Raw genomic sequence first — 13,622 nt, forward strand, 5'->3', positions numbered from 1 at the left:
CAATATTGTAATGACTACTGAGGAGGCTCAGTCCTATGACTTCTTGCCCCAGGATGCTGAGAAAGCTGTAAGTTTATTGGACTTCAAGGACATGCTTATGGAAATAAATCCAGTGAGGCTGCTGGGCAGAGTAGAAACTGCCTGCCCAGGATGTCTGTGAAGTGCAAATGGCTGGAGGCTGGGGAGCACATGGCTGGAGTATTTCATCTCTGTCTGCCCTGTTCTGAGACACTTTCCTGACTGCCTTGTTTTGTCTGTTGCTGGAGACAAGATATTGCATTGCCTGGAGCTTTGTTCAGGGCTAGTACGAGCACTTGTATGTTATCAAGCACTTCTGACAAATATATATATGTATATTCAAATTTAAGAATATTTTCTTTTTTTTTTCCTAATCAAGACATAAGTGAATTTTCTGGTTTCCAGGCTAGCATATATGTATGAGCTCCACCAGGTCTACAGCTGCCATTTTTTTCCAAGCTGGATTTCTGACTGTGTTATCTAAGCTGTTAAGAAACTCCAAGGTGTAAATCTCTCTGATGATATTCCTACAAAACTTAAAAAACAAAACAAAAAAGCAACTAAAAAACAAACAAGAAAAGCCTCAAAACTTCTAGCACAAGCAGTGCTTCAGGAAACTCTCCCACGCACCCCAGCTTGGATCACTCTTTCAGGAGCCACAGATTTTGACATGTTAAAGGTTATGTAATTTAATATCAGCTAGGGGCATGTGCAGTTAAAAACTGTAATTGCTGTCTTAAGAACTTTTCTTCACAAAGACTTATTAGTGTCTAATATCTGCTTACATAAAAAAAAAAAAAGCCATGTAAATGTATTCTAGTCTGCCATTGTACAATTTACCCTGCCAGAGACTCAGGCTATTTATGTGTGTGACTGCATTGTCTTCAGTAAACTTTAAAAAATAAAAATTTCCATGGCAACCACTGCATCACACAACAAAGATATGTATACACCACTTAGATCTTTAACGAGGCAGAGCTTGGGACAAAATATATCCTGCATTTGTTTTCTTATTTTTATTTATTCCAGAATGATATTCTTAACAGTAAAACCACGATTTGTTGAGTTTTTTTTTTTTTGAGAAATTCTAATTTCACATTAAAAAGCAGCATAAAAATAGTGTTTCTAAAATAGCTGAGCTCTGATATAAAGCTGTTAACTTTGAAAGCCATTCATGCAGATGTGAGCACTGAGCTGTAAGAGAAGAGAGGGAATGGGTGTGAGGTGACAGCATTCTCTAGTTCTGTCATTGTGTTATTTCTGCTAGACTTTATTTTGCTATATTTCATTTTTCATCACAGTGGAGTGTTCAGGTCATAGTAAGGTCACAGAGTTAGGTTCTTAAAAAATATATGGATGTGTAGAGTTAGGCTTTCAAACTGAAAAAGTGAAAAAAGTAGGGGCTGTTATATTTGTCTCTAACTTTTTAAATGAAACTGACCCTGTTCACACTAGAGAGTATGTCACTTTATAATACTCCTTCTTTTAATTCTTTCTGTTCATGGGCAGCACTCAGCTCCCAGTCCTGCACTGAGATCCATCTGTCCTGAAGAGAACTATTTCTGCTTCTTACCAGAGTCTGGAGGGCTATGGTGAGTAACATTGGTGGGAGATATATATATTTTTTCTTTTTTTGGTTCAAAATCTAAGACAAAAAGAAAATATCATACCTGACATTGGTGGGAAAAAAATTGATCTTTCAATTGCTTCTGGACTGAGGAGCTGTGAGCTGTGCCTGCAACTGCATCATGTGGCTATGGGCATTCATGTAGAAGTTCTGGCACAGGCTGCCTGTTGGAATAGACCTGATGGTGTTAGAGTTGCTTTCCCAGTGAAATAAGCAGGTGTGGAGACTCTTGCCCTCCCTCCATGCTGCAGAAATGCTTCATTTTTTTGCAAGCAGAGCTGCTTGCCAATATTTAACCCTCAGCAACTTTTTATGATTGAGTTATAAAACCTGGAAATATGAGTTTATAATGAAAATGCCAACACCACATTAAAAAGAGTGGAAGCAGTGAGCACTGTTGTAATGATATTCTTAGCTTTGGTTTTAATTCTTTCTCCAAAGCAGTTCTGCTTCCTTCAGTGCTGAAAGTGAGAACTGTTCTCAGTACCTGCTGCTCTGAGCATGTCATGCATGGGTGTGCAGGGTGTAGATTCCCAGAGGGGCTTTCCCAGCATACAGCCAGTTTTTGTCTGGTGCCTTTCCAAGAGGGAAAGGGAAAGCAACAATCCAAGGAATGGGATGCAGTTATAATGGGAGTAAATGCTCCCTTTCTTTATTTGGTCTTACACCTAGGAGATTCCATTATGTTGATTTGAATAGGTTCTTGTTTACTCCCAAATAAAGGAATACCAAAGACCCCTTATTTCCCAGGAAAAGGAAAGAGTTTTCCTCACAATTTGTTCTCCTTCTACACCTCCTGTTTGTCTCCTTTCATCTACATGTATCTTCCTTCTGTCATGAGCTAATTTGACTGAATGCTGGAGTGGAAGGTTAGTTAATTAATGCTACTTAACTGTTACAATAGTGCATCACGCATCCAAACATTGATCTGAGAATTCATCATGCTAGCCACTGATTCTGAATGTGCAGCAAATCTCCATGTCCACCCAGGCAGTCCTGCACAGGCATTCTTGGCCAAAAGTAGTTGTTATGAAAACTGATAATGAATTACATTTTGAAAGTCATTCTGGTTCTGGAGGGCTGTGAATGTAATGGAAGAGTGTACCATAATGAAGCCTAGCAACTATTTTGGTAAAGATTTGTTGCTGCTTTCACTGATCTAATTCATATGCAGTGAAAATCTGTGAATATGTGCACCCTAACTTTGTTTCTGCAGTTAAAATTGAGATTTAAGTTCTTAACAAAGTCCATAAATGTAGAACATGAGTGTATGTTTCTCCAGGGCTTAGTTGGAGAAACACCCTTCTTCAAACAGTTCTCAGTTGCAGAGTTCTGAAATTGGAAGAGAATGGTGGAGTCAGGGGAAATAAAATATCCATGGATTAAGTTGGATGACAAGCGGTAATAAAAGTAAAATGAAGGCAGGTTGCAAATTCAAAGGACTGTTGAAAAGTTGAGACATACACAAAGGCAAACTGTATGCTGAAAGAGAGCAGTTATATTTCTTCAGCAAAACTTAGAACTTTCAAAAAGTGGGAATGGGAGGACCTATTTGTGCAATATACTGTTGCTTAGAGCCTTGGCTATAGTTTTCCCCAGCTTTAGACCTATATTTTAAATAACTGTTTACATTGCTATGACAACCATGTAGCCTGGCCATTTCTGTACTGTATTCACAAACTAAAAGAGCGTAAAATTCCAGAACATTTTTTCATCACTCTGTTGTCCTATAACCCATCTGTGAACTAGTTCACAGTGGCTGCAATTAGAGAGTCTCATTTGCTCTTGCCACTTGTCTATTCTACTTTTGTTTCTTTTCACCTAAAATATGTCCTTCAGAGGCAGGACCTCATTAATCACCGTCTTTTCCCAGTAGTATAGCTCTACTGATTTTCAGAGATTACCTGTAACATGTAAGCAACACATTGATGAATGAGCCCTTGAAATTTCATGTTCAATCTCTCTGATAAAAGACTGTTTCTTTTAATATTGCAGTTTCTTCATTTTAGATAATTGCATCTTTCTTGGTTGTCAGATACTCAAAGAAATAAGTGGGAAGAGAAGAATCATGTAACTGAATCATTTGTGAAATGACATCTTCTTTTTTCTTCCCCTCAGCTACACCACCGTTTAGGCACAATCTAGAGAAAAGGATGCTCTGCTATCCAGTAGAGATGACAAGTTGTTTGGCATAGGGTTGGCATTAGCAGCTTCAGAGTCTTAATGCAGGACATACAAACTATAGCTAGCCCCAGTCCCTACGTGGACGGCCTTGCACACATTTTTAAACTTAATAAGGAAATACTGAATGTATCCTTTCAACACGTAGCAACAAGTAGTGTTTTTAGAATTGGCCAGCATTTCTTTTTGCTTAGAACCATGTAGCTGTGGTGAGCCGGTGTCCTCAGCAGTAACTGCTGCAGGTGAAATGAAACTTTTTGGCTAATGCTGTAAGTACAGAACAGTATTGCATTTCCAGTCCTTTTTAAGAAGATGGACACCTTTCTGTAAATTCCATGTTTACATTTACGCAGCTACTGAATCTTTTATATGCAATTTCAGTGAAATAACGTCTCCTGCAGTGTTAGTCTGTCAGCTCCTATTCTATTCAATTAAAAAGGGCAGTGAAAGCAAGCAAAAGCACTCCATTTTTCTTGGTCTAATCTTTGTAAGAAAAGAAAAGGAATTTGAAATGCGAGCAGCAGTGCATTGTGGTACAGCAGTGCATAAACAGCATTTTTTGTTCTTTTCCTGATTAGGTGCTTCAGTGGTAAGTGAGGTAACAATTTAAAAGAACTAACTCATTATATGAAATGACTCTGTCTGCTGTGATACTTAAAATCATCTTGTGACACTCTGGAGCTCAATGCATAAAATATTAGGTTGGTAAGTAACTCTCCTGCTGGATAGAGCCTTTTTCTTTCAGAAGTTAACCTAAGGATATGAGAAATCTGTCCCTGCATATAGTGTCTGATCTGGTGCCAGTGCCTAAGGATGTCCTTGGAAAGATTCCCATCTTTAAACATTGGATCAGGGTCCACAGTGCAGTAGCTGAAGTGCTGAGGCTTGGATTGGCAGTAAAATGTGGCATTACTGTTTTTAAAGTAGAAAAATGGCTATGAGAACTTAGGTTGACTGTAGAAATACTGACAAGAAAAAGGAAGACTTGTATGAAGGGAGAGTAAAGTAATTTGTAGAGGAAAAGTCCTGGGAATTGGGAAAAGTAAAATAGGTTTTTTTTTCCAGTTCACATCTACTATGACACATACAGGAGAGTGAAACTAGCCATTTTCCTCTAAAAAGATGGGTAATTATTATTTCTTTTCCAGCAACACAAAGCGTAGGACACAGAATTACATCACACAGTGAAGTCAGGGCTGATTACTGTGGAATGGCTGAGGTACGAGTGTGGAGATGTTCTGCTCCCCAGGAAGGCATTATTAGCTGGCTGCAAGACCAGTTGTCTTTTGCCCAGAATTATGGGACCAGCAAGTCTGCACATGATCTTGAAAACACATTCAGCAGGGAAGGAGACAGTTCCTGCAGGGAGCTGCTGTGGGTTTTTATGGTATTTTGTCCTCATATTTGTAAGCCTCGAGACAGCAAACCTTAGAGCAGCAGAATGGTAAGCACAACGTGGAGCAGAGGTTTTGGTGATAAGCCCAGGGTTGTGTGTATTGTTTTGCTAATACATTATACGTAATGGCTATTTTTCTTCCATGTATATATGCACTACAGTTTGTGCAATTAGCTTTTGGTCCGTGTATCCTTGTATCTGTAACTGTACTCCAACTGAACAACAGCACGTTATTAAAGCTGACATCAGGATTTATGAGGCCCTGGTGCCCAGCCATGTGCTTTGAAGAATAAAGCAAGCACAAGCAAATCCACAAAACCAGTAACCTCTCTGGACATGTAGGAATGGTGATTTTTGCATTGTGTGGTAGCAGTACTTGGAGCCAGCAAAGGGGCTGGTTTCTCTCCCAGAGCTATAGTGAATTTGATGGCATTGCAGAGACTTGGACATATATTAAACAGAGCCATGTTTACTGGTGCTGCATAAGAATCACAAGGGAAAGCAAAATCAATGTTTTCCAAATGGAATAGAAAGAAGCCGTTAGGGAAAGAAATGGTATTTTCAAGCTTCTTTGAAAGGTAACACAAACAATGCATAGAGTAAAAAAGAGTCCTCCAAGAAAAATCATTTACAAATGTCTTCTTCACTATATATTTAACTTGCCTTGGAGGTTAAGACATGGTAAGTCCTTGGTATTAGTTAAAAGTGGGGTACCTGTGTGAACAAATAGACTTTGGAATTGATATTCCGAATTGCAAGCTGTACAATGCATTTGTACAACTTGACAGCAACAGAAGACACTCAGATTTTAGAGTGGCACTCAGATGACACTGAGTGCATGATGCAGTGCTATAATGAAATGGAGATCAATGTTAAAATGAATGTAACACCACTGAGGAGTACACACAGATCAATACTCTTGTAAGCCATGGAGTATAATCCTCCTATATAGGTCTTGTTAGATAGTACAGTCAATTCTGTTTTTCTGCATTTCTCAAATGTACCTATGACTTATCTATCCCAAAGATTGTATTAAAATGTTCTTCTTTTGGAAAGTAAAGGCTTGAATCTTTGTCTTCCCGTCCATGCAAGTTAAAGAAAATATGCCTTGCATAATAGTAAACTCCCAATCCTCAACAATGTGAAATAGGAAGATAAGATGAACAGTCAGCACTGATCTGTGTGTTTCAGTAAGTCTTTGAAATATTATTTTATCTTCATTGCTCCCTCACTTCCTTCTCCTTTCAGAAGTATATTTTAAGCACAATTACTGAAAATGCAGTCTCAAGGGAAAGAGGGAGGTCAGTCTTGCAGCCCTCACTTAAATTGTGCAAAGAACTTGCTTAGGGTTATTTTCCACCTTCTGATTTTTAGAGCTTAAAACCATTAAAAAAAGATCAGAGAGTTTCTCTCCTTTCTTGATGCACGGATAGCCTTGGAAATAGAATGTGATTATTAGTGTATACTGAAGTGTGCACTCTCTCTCTTTTATACATATATATCAGCTTGTATAATCCCTAAAGAGCTGTGGATATCCACATTTCTTCTCATGACACTGCAAACTTTGTGACTCTCGGAGTCCCCATGCTTTGTGTTTTATAGTTGGGTGATTTGTAGGAACTGATGGCAGTCAAGCTGCTGTTAATGACTCTAGCATGTCACGTCAAACTGTTTCCTGAAAGGAAATAGCCAATGTAAATATAAGAGAGTAGTCAAAGTTTATTTCCTTTTTGACAGGAAATTTAGTACTGGAAGCAGTGAAAATGATACTTGAATCTGCCTTCAGTTGATCCCCTTTTACTGATGACAGCACGTGCAGATAACAGGCGAGTATTATTCATCAATGTGCATGCTGTAAAGTAAGCAGGGATCAGGAAGTGCATATACCAGCACCAGCAGCAATTAATTGCAGCATTCATTACTCTCATACTGCATGCAATTGATGTGCAGTGTCACTGAACTTTAGTTTTTTGAGTCCTAAGTTTGCCAGCCCATGATAGCAGTGTCCAGAATGCATATCCTTGCTTGGCTGAATATTGTGAAATGATTTTTCTTAGGTGATGATGGATGAGTGAATGGCTCTGTGGACATAACAAATAAAGTGGGGTCGGAGTATCATCCTAGGATTCTATGAAACCTAGTGCCTCACCGCTGGTGAGGTGGTGGGAATTGTGTTTTCTATTTATTGCTAGTGTGCTTTAGTCCCAGGTTTCCTTAAAACATGCATGCTTGTCTCAATCCCTTAGAATGAGCAAATCGTTGTTTTCTTTTCAGCTACAGTTGTATAAAGGATAACATATCTCAGTTTCTAGTTTGTATTCATCTTATTCTCAACAGCATGGGCCTTTGTATTTTTCCCTCCCATTTTCAAAGGGTGCTATCAATTCTACCCGTTTCCTTTTTGATCTCAGATTTTGTACCCATTTCCTCACTGAGATGATTTTATTATTTTCAACAGGAAGTTTGTGTATTTATAAAGAGTGGAGAACGGATAAAACAAATAAAAATAAATTAATAAATACATAATTAAAGTAATGCTTCAGGGAGAAGTTTCTAGGCACAATCTAATAGCAACAACTGTTGATACCATTAGAACTGTGTGTTGATTCCAGATCCCTTGGGAGAGCCTAATATTTCAGCTTGTGTTTTCTAGTTCCTTTTGGCCTCAATAGCTATTAGGATCATTAAGTGTAATCTGCTAGGGACTATGGTTTGTAAATGACTTTGTGAGTCCAAGACTGAGTCTGAGTCCTCTTACGAGGATACAAATCTGATGAGAAAATAAGTACTTTCCTTAGTCCATCAAGACCCTTTTCTCACTTCTGTTCCAAGCTCTTCTTTAATCCTCCAGGTGTCTATGCCCTGCCACTTGTCACAGCTGTTTAGGAACTTCACTTAATCTTCACTTTTTCTGATGCTGTGGCAGCTCTAAAATACCTCTGCCTCTCCCATATCTATCACCCTTGTGTTCAGTGTGGCAGTTGACCTCATCTACTGCAGTGTTGGGTGTGTAGCTGGTGAGCAGAAGTAAACAAACGGCATTGTTACCAGTGCAAAGACTGCTCTCAAGTAGACACTGTTCGTTCAGGTTGCACATTAGGAAACATTTCTTCTTAGAAAGTCTATTGAGGCATTGGCACAGGCTGCCCAGGGAGGTGGTGGAGTCACCGTCCCTTGAGGCACTCAAAACCATGGAGATGTGGCACTGAGGGACATGGTCAGTGGGCATGTGGGGATGGATTGGTGGTTGGACTTGGTGATCTTAAAGGTGTTTTCCAACCTTTATGATTCACAATGCATTCTTAGAAATATTTGGCATTGTTCTATGAGAAAAAGCATGCACTTGTTAAAGGGGTTGTCCGATATCATAATTAGCAATGGTGACAGTATGTATGTAGCTGCAAATAAGAGATATCACTTTGTTGCAGAGAGAAGCACCACAGTATACAGATAAAGCACAAGCATTTGACTAATCTGTCACTCCTTGCTGAGCTTGTCTGAAATTTATTGCCAGTTAGATATCATTTCTCTCTGTATACTGATTTGATTGAAAGGATGATTTACCAAGGCGCAACATCACATTGAGAACTGCCCTTTACTCTGAGGGGTAATGAGTTGTAGACACATCTCCTTCTCCTTCCCTATGTGCCTGTGAGTGATTGCACAGCAATGGGAGGGCCTATTGCTGCTGGTGGGGCAGGATGGGGGGTTGTCGGACTGACTTTGGAGTCAGCCCACTCCTAACCTCTCCCAGTAGGAGAGGAGATATTATTTATGTGTGTGTGTGTGTGTGCATATACGTATACACATACACACACCCACAGTTTCAGTAAACAGCAGGAAGACAAAAGGGAGCATAAATGGGAAGGAGAGCGCAGAATAAGGAATAGCAATGGGTAAGACAGTGAAAACAGCAAGAAAATAAAAGGATCAGAATGGGAAATGATAGATTATCATTGTCACTGTCGTTATTTCTGCTGTCACTTCATGATGTGACTTAGTATTGCTTGACATTGTCTTGGCTACCACATCACAGTCCCATATTTGTTTCTCATCAAATACACTGGAAACTAATGCCTTCTCTCTTAGTGTGTATCTGTTTTGGTTATGGTGTTTCTTTCTTAAACAGCCCTGGTATTTGTTTCAATCTCAGCAATACCCATCGTCTCACCTTAATTTACAGACTCATAACTAGCGGTATTTCTTTCGAGCATAAAGAGTGCATTGGAACAAATGCCACTATTTATCAGCTGTAATGCAGTTCTTTGTAAAGGTCTTATGTGAGCAAAGAATAAAAATGCAATGAAAGTCTCACAATAAATACCCTAAATCCTTTATTGCCTATTTATGGTGTAATCTCTCTACAGTTGTACAATATATGGCTGTTTAGAAAAAGCCTCAGAATACAGTTATATAGTTTATTTACCAGGAGATGGCAATGGTGATCTACTGCAGTGTTAACTTCTATACATGGGGCCCATGTAACTCTTCTGCAACACAACAAATGTCAGTATGAATGAAGCCAAAGTATCCCAGTTCTGACTTGTCTTTCTCATTTCTGACTTACTGAAGTTGCTGTTATTCGTTGTAAAAAAAACCAACTTTTATTCTTTACTCATTTCTGATTGAAATTGCTGCCACTTGGTTGTTTGAAAAATGTATAATCATATTGGTATTCTGGAAAACAATGTTACTTAAAAACAGGAGAGCCAGTGTCATTGAAATAGACATGCCAAGTATCCTGAAAAAAATCTGATGATCAATGAAAGCAAAAGCTTAAAAGAACATACTTAGTTTTACAGTATCAAAACTGAATTTGATTAGTTAATGAAATGTAAATTATAGGCTATGCTATTAAAAATAACTTTATAATTTTCTATTAAGCTTTTTGAAGCTTAAGCTGTGCATATGCAAACCATTCTACAGACCCTAAAGTTCTCTGTGGTCTTGCAACCTTGTCTGAGTCATCACATTACTTCAACATTTAATAAAGCATGCATCAATTTTACCTGAATCAATGCAGCAAAAAGGTTCACATGTAGAAGGCAATGGCCATAAGCAGTCTTCATATCCACTGTGTTTCATATCCACTACTGTCCATTTGTTCCTTTTCCCCCCGGAAAACTTGTGCAAGCTGACAAGATTTGTGTGTGTACTGGATATTTGCCAGCTTTCAAACAGAAGCAGCAGGTGGTTCCTTTTTCTGTTTGCACTGGGTTTGTGGTCCCTCTGCTCACCCAACTGTAAGTGGTCTGGGGACAGTGCTGCTCGCTGATGCCATTCTGAAAGAGACCTGGAATCATACAGTGTTTCTGCCTTTCATACTGTCCTTCACCAGGGAACTACCACTGTTTTTCCTTCGGTATTCTGAGATACCGCAGCCCATGTCTTATGACTGTCAGTATGTGGCTCTCAGTTGAGAGGTTTATCCACCCTCAAGTTAAAATATAAATGCTTAAACTGCATCTGCTCCTTGTTATCATGTCATACGCAGTACGACCAGTTTAGATGTACGGTTTTACAAGAGACCATGCAGCCTTGTCATTGCCAGTCCCACAGTGCTTGATATCTGAGGATCCCTTTTGACTGCCACCATATACTTACACTGGCTTCATGCTAGCTTGCTCTCGTGCTGCTGACAGCAGCTCTGCCCCAGTATGGAGCTCAGTGAAGAATTTCCCCATGTTTTATCCAGCTTCTCACGTGAATGTTGCGGCTTCAGTGAGTTTTATCTTGGCTTACCCAAGCTGGTGCCTTAAGCCCAGCTCATGTGTCTGTTCTGGTGCTGCATAGTCACAGTAGTGACTGTCATAGAAACATATTGACAAAAGACAGGTTCCTCCATGCATGTGCTTGTCTCAGGGTCCGGGGCATGCATCCTGCAGAGGATCAGCAGTGACCACATGGTTATTTCTGCTTCTCCCTGTCCAGAGAGCACTACTGAGCTGTCACAGTCCCGAGAAAGTCCTTCCCCAAAACAAGGCTGTTTAACTACTCTATTGAAAGTAGCAGCTCAGTTAATTTGAGTAACTGCAGATTTAAATGTCAGTGTTATCATCTCTCTGCTGTTATTACTGCAGCGTTCCCAGAGGAAATGGCCAGGACACTGGGTGTGTGAGTGTGAAGTTTGCAAGGAATGCTTATCTGTAACAATAGATGGTAAAAGGGGAAATAAACTATGTTATTTGTGTGAAAGTACCAATTTTATACTATTTCAAGCATGTTCAGGTTTTATTTTCAAGCTCTTTGTCCCCACTGTATCTACCTATCAATACCGTGTCTTTACTTTTCTTCCTCTGTTCTGCATTAGGTGGCATTCACTCAAGTCCCATCTGGGCAAGAACAAAATGGCAAACTGAGGACATGCACAGTGTATTCTCCTCGAGGCTGCTCTCTCCACACCTTCACGTCAGACCACTTCTGTGCCAGGATCTGTCAGCTCAGCACTCATTATCGATGTAAGAGAGAGGTAAGAAAAATCTTTGTCTTCTTTTGTTATTTATTTATTTATTTTGAATATGGAAAGTGATTTATGGAGCAATGTGAACTGACCAAGGGACAGCTGCAGAAGAAACAGAGCATTGTTTTGTGTTTGCTGGCTGCTTGTATGTTGTTGCATTAGCTAGACAAACTTCCCTTTTGCATATCTTACCTCTTTCTATTCTGCTAGCAAATAGCACAAAGCCAATCAGTGCTGCTGCCTTCCCTGGGCACCTGGGCAGCCACATGTTCTGCCTTATGGCAGCAGCTTCCACATCCAGCAGGGCTGGGAATCACTCTGTGGTGGTCCTGTCTCTTCGAAGTAGGATTTCTCAGGAAGGGCAGAATGATGTTCAGACTGACAGCTTCTCGCACTCAGTGTCTTGTCTTCTCTGCTGGATCTCTTGCTGTGAATACCACGTTCATGTCAGCTGTGTGGAGGCAGGAATTATGACTTTCCCTTTTTCTATCACTTATTTAGTACCCATTCTGCTCTCTCTTGTCTTACCTACTTAGATTGTGCTTTCACTCCAGTATGGAGCAGGGATATGAATGTTAGCTTGAGATGAATTAGCTCAACTGTCCTTTTACTTCACTAAAATCTGTACTATGAACAGTGGACTGCAGGCTCTGGGAGAGGGAGAATTATTTACAGCCTTGTTTTCACGTTGTTTAGTAGAGCAGGGCCCAAACAAGAGAGGCTCTGGATGTGACAGTCATGCAAATCATTTCACGGTGACCCAGCGAGAGAACCAAGGCCAGACTCAAAGGTTAGCAGTTCATAACGGGTAAAGAGAAGTTTAAATTTCTGAATTATAAAGTTGTAAAAAAGATTCAAAGGGAAGTAAGGGCATCCTCAGCCCACTCTTTGATAGTACAATACATAAAAACCAGATTTTGTAGGAGTATAATAAAAGATTGTATAGGAGTATAATAAAACCCAGACACAAGTCTGAAAAATTCATTAGTTTCTGCCATGACTAAAATAAGCACTGTCTATGAAAACTACTTTGCAATGGTAATGAAAAGCAAGTGGAAAAGCAAGTGTTAGCACCAGTGCTGTGACGTGAAATAATTTCTGTATACTCATATCTGTCACTGTGAACAATGTTGTTGATTATAAACCACATCAAATTCTCAGTCTCCCCCAAAACATGTATTTTATTTTGCAGTTTTTCTGGTAATTATGAAATCAACAGAATACTATCTAGTTTTGTTACAAATAAACTAAATACATATTTTAAATGATGTAAAAAATATTTGGTATTTGTAATGTCTCCATAACAGTAACATTCTCCCTAGAACAATCAGCAGCACTTCTTATGTGTTTTTAGGGTTGGCATTAATGATAATGGTGATTCTCAGCTTTCTCAAGAGTTTTATAATTTAGAAGGTACTTGGATGTAATTTAGAATCAAGATTTGACCCACAGAGCTTCATTTATTGTTATCTGATAAGAGGAGCCTCCAAGATTTGAATGAACTCATGGCCTTTTCGGTGTACATGAGTTTGATGGAAGGGACGATGACACAGATGTACGGCACTACAAGCAGCTCTCTGAAAACAGGTTTATATCCCATCACTTGTGAGATAGTGTTAGCTCGTAAAGCTGTTACCATGTCATTGTGCTGAAGACCTCTGGGCTCAAGGGAATTGAGATGCTTGTCCTAGGCACTCGGCACAAGAATGGCCGCATGGTATTTTGGTTCAACCACTGCTGCTTGCTCAGACCAAAGGTCTGGGCAGGGTTTTCATAGATTCATAGATACATTAGGTTGGAAAGGACCTACAAGATCATCTAGTCCAACCATCTTCCTATCACCATCCCTACCCACTAAACTACTAAATCAAATCCCTTAGCAGTGTAGTGCCCGTGGTGGGCCTGGGGGCGACAGCTTTACATCAGCACTGTTCTCAGTT

This window comes from Cyrtonyx montezumae, unplaced genomic scaffold (genome assembly GCF_038088225.1).
Source record: "Cyrtonyx montezumae isolate F1298 unplaced genomic scaffold, pur_monq_1.0 scaffold_5, whole genome shotgun sequence".
Classification (NCBI taxonomy): Eukaryota; Metazoa; Chordata; class Aves; order Galliformes; family Odontophoridae; genus Cyrtonyx; species Cyrtonyx montezumae.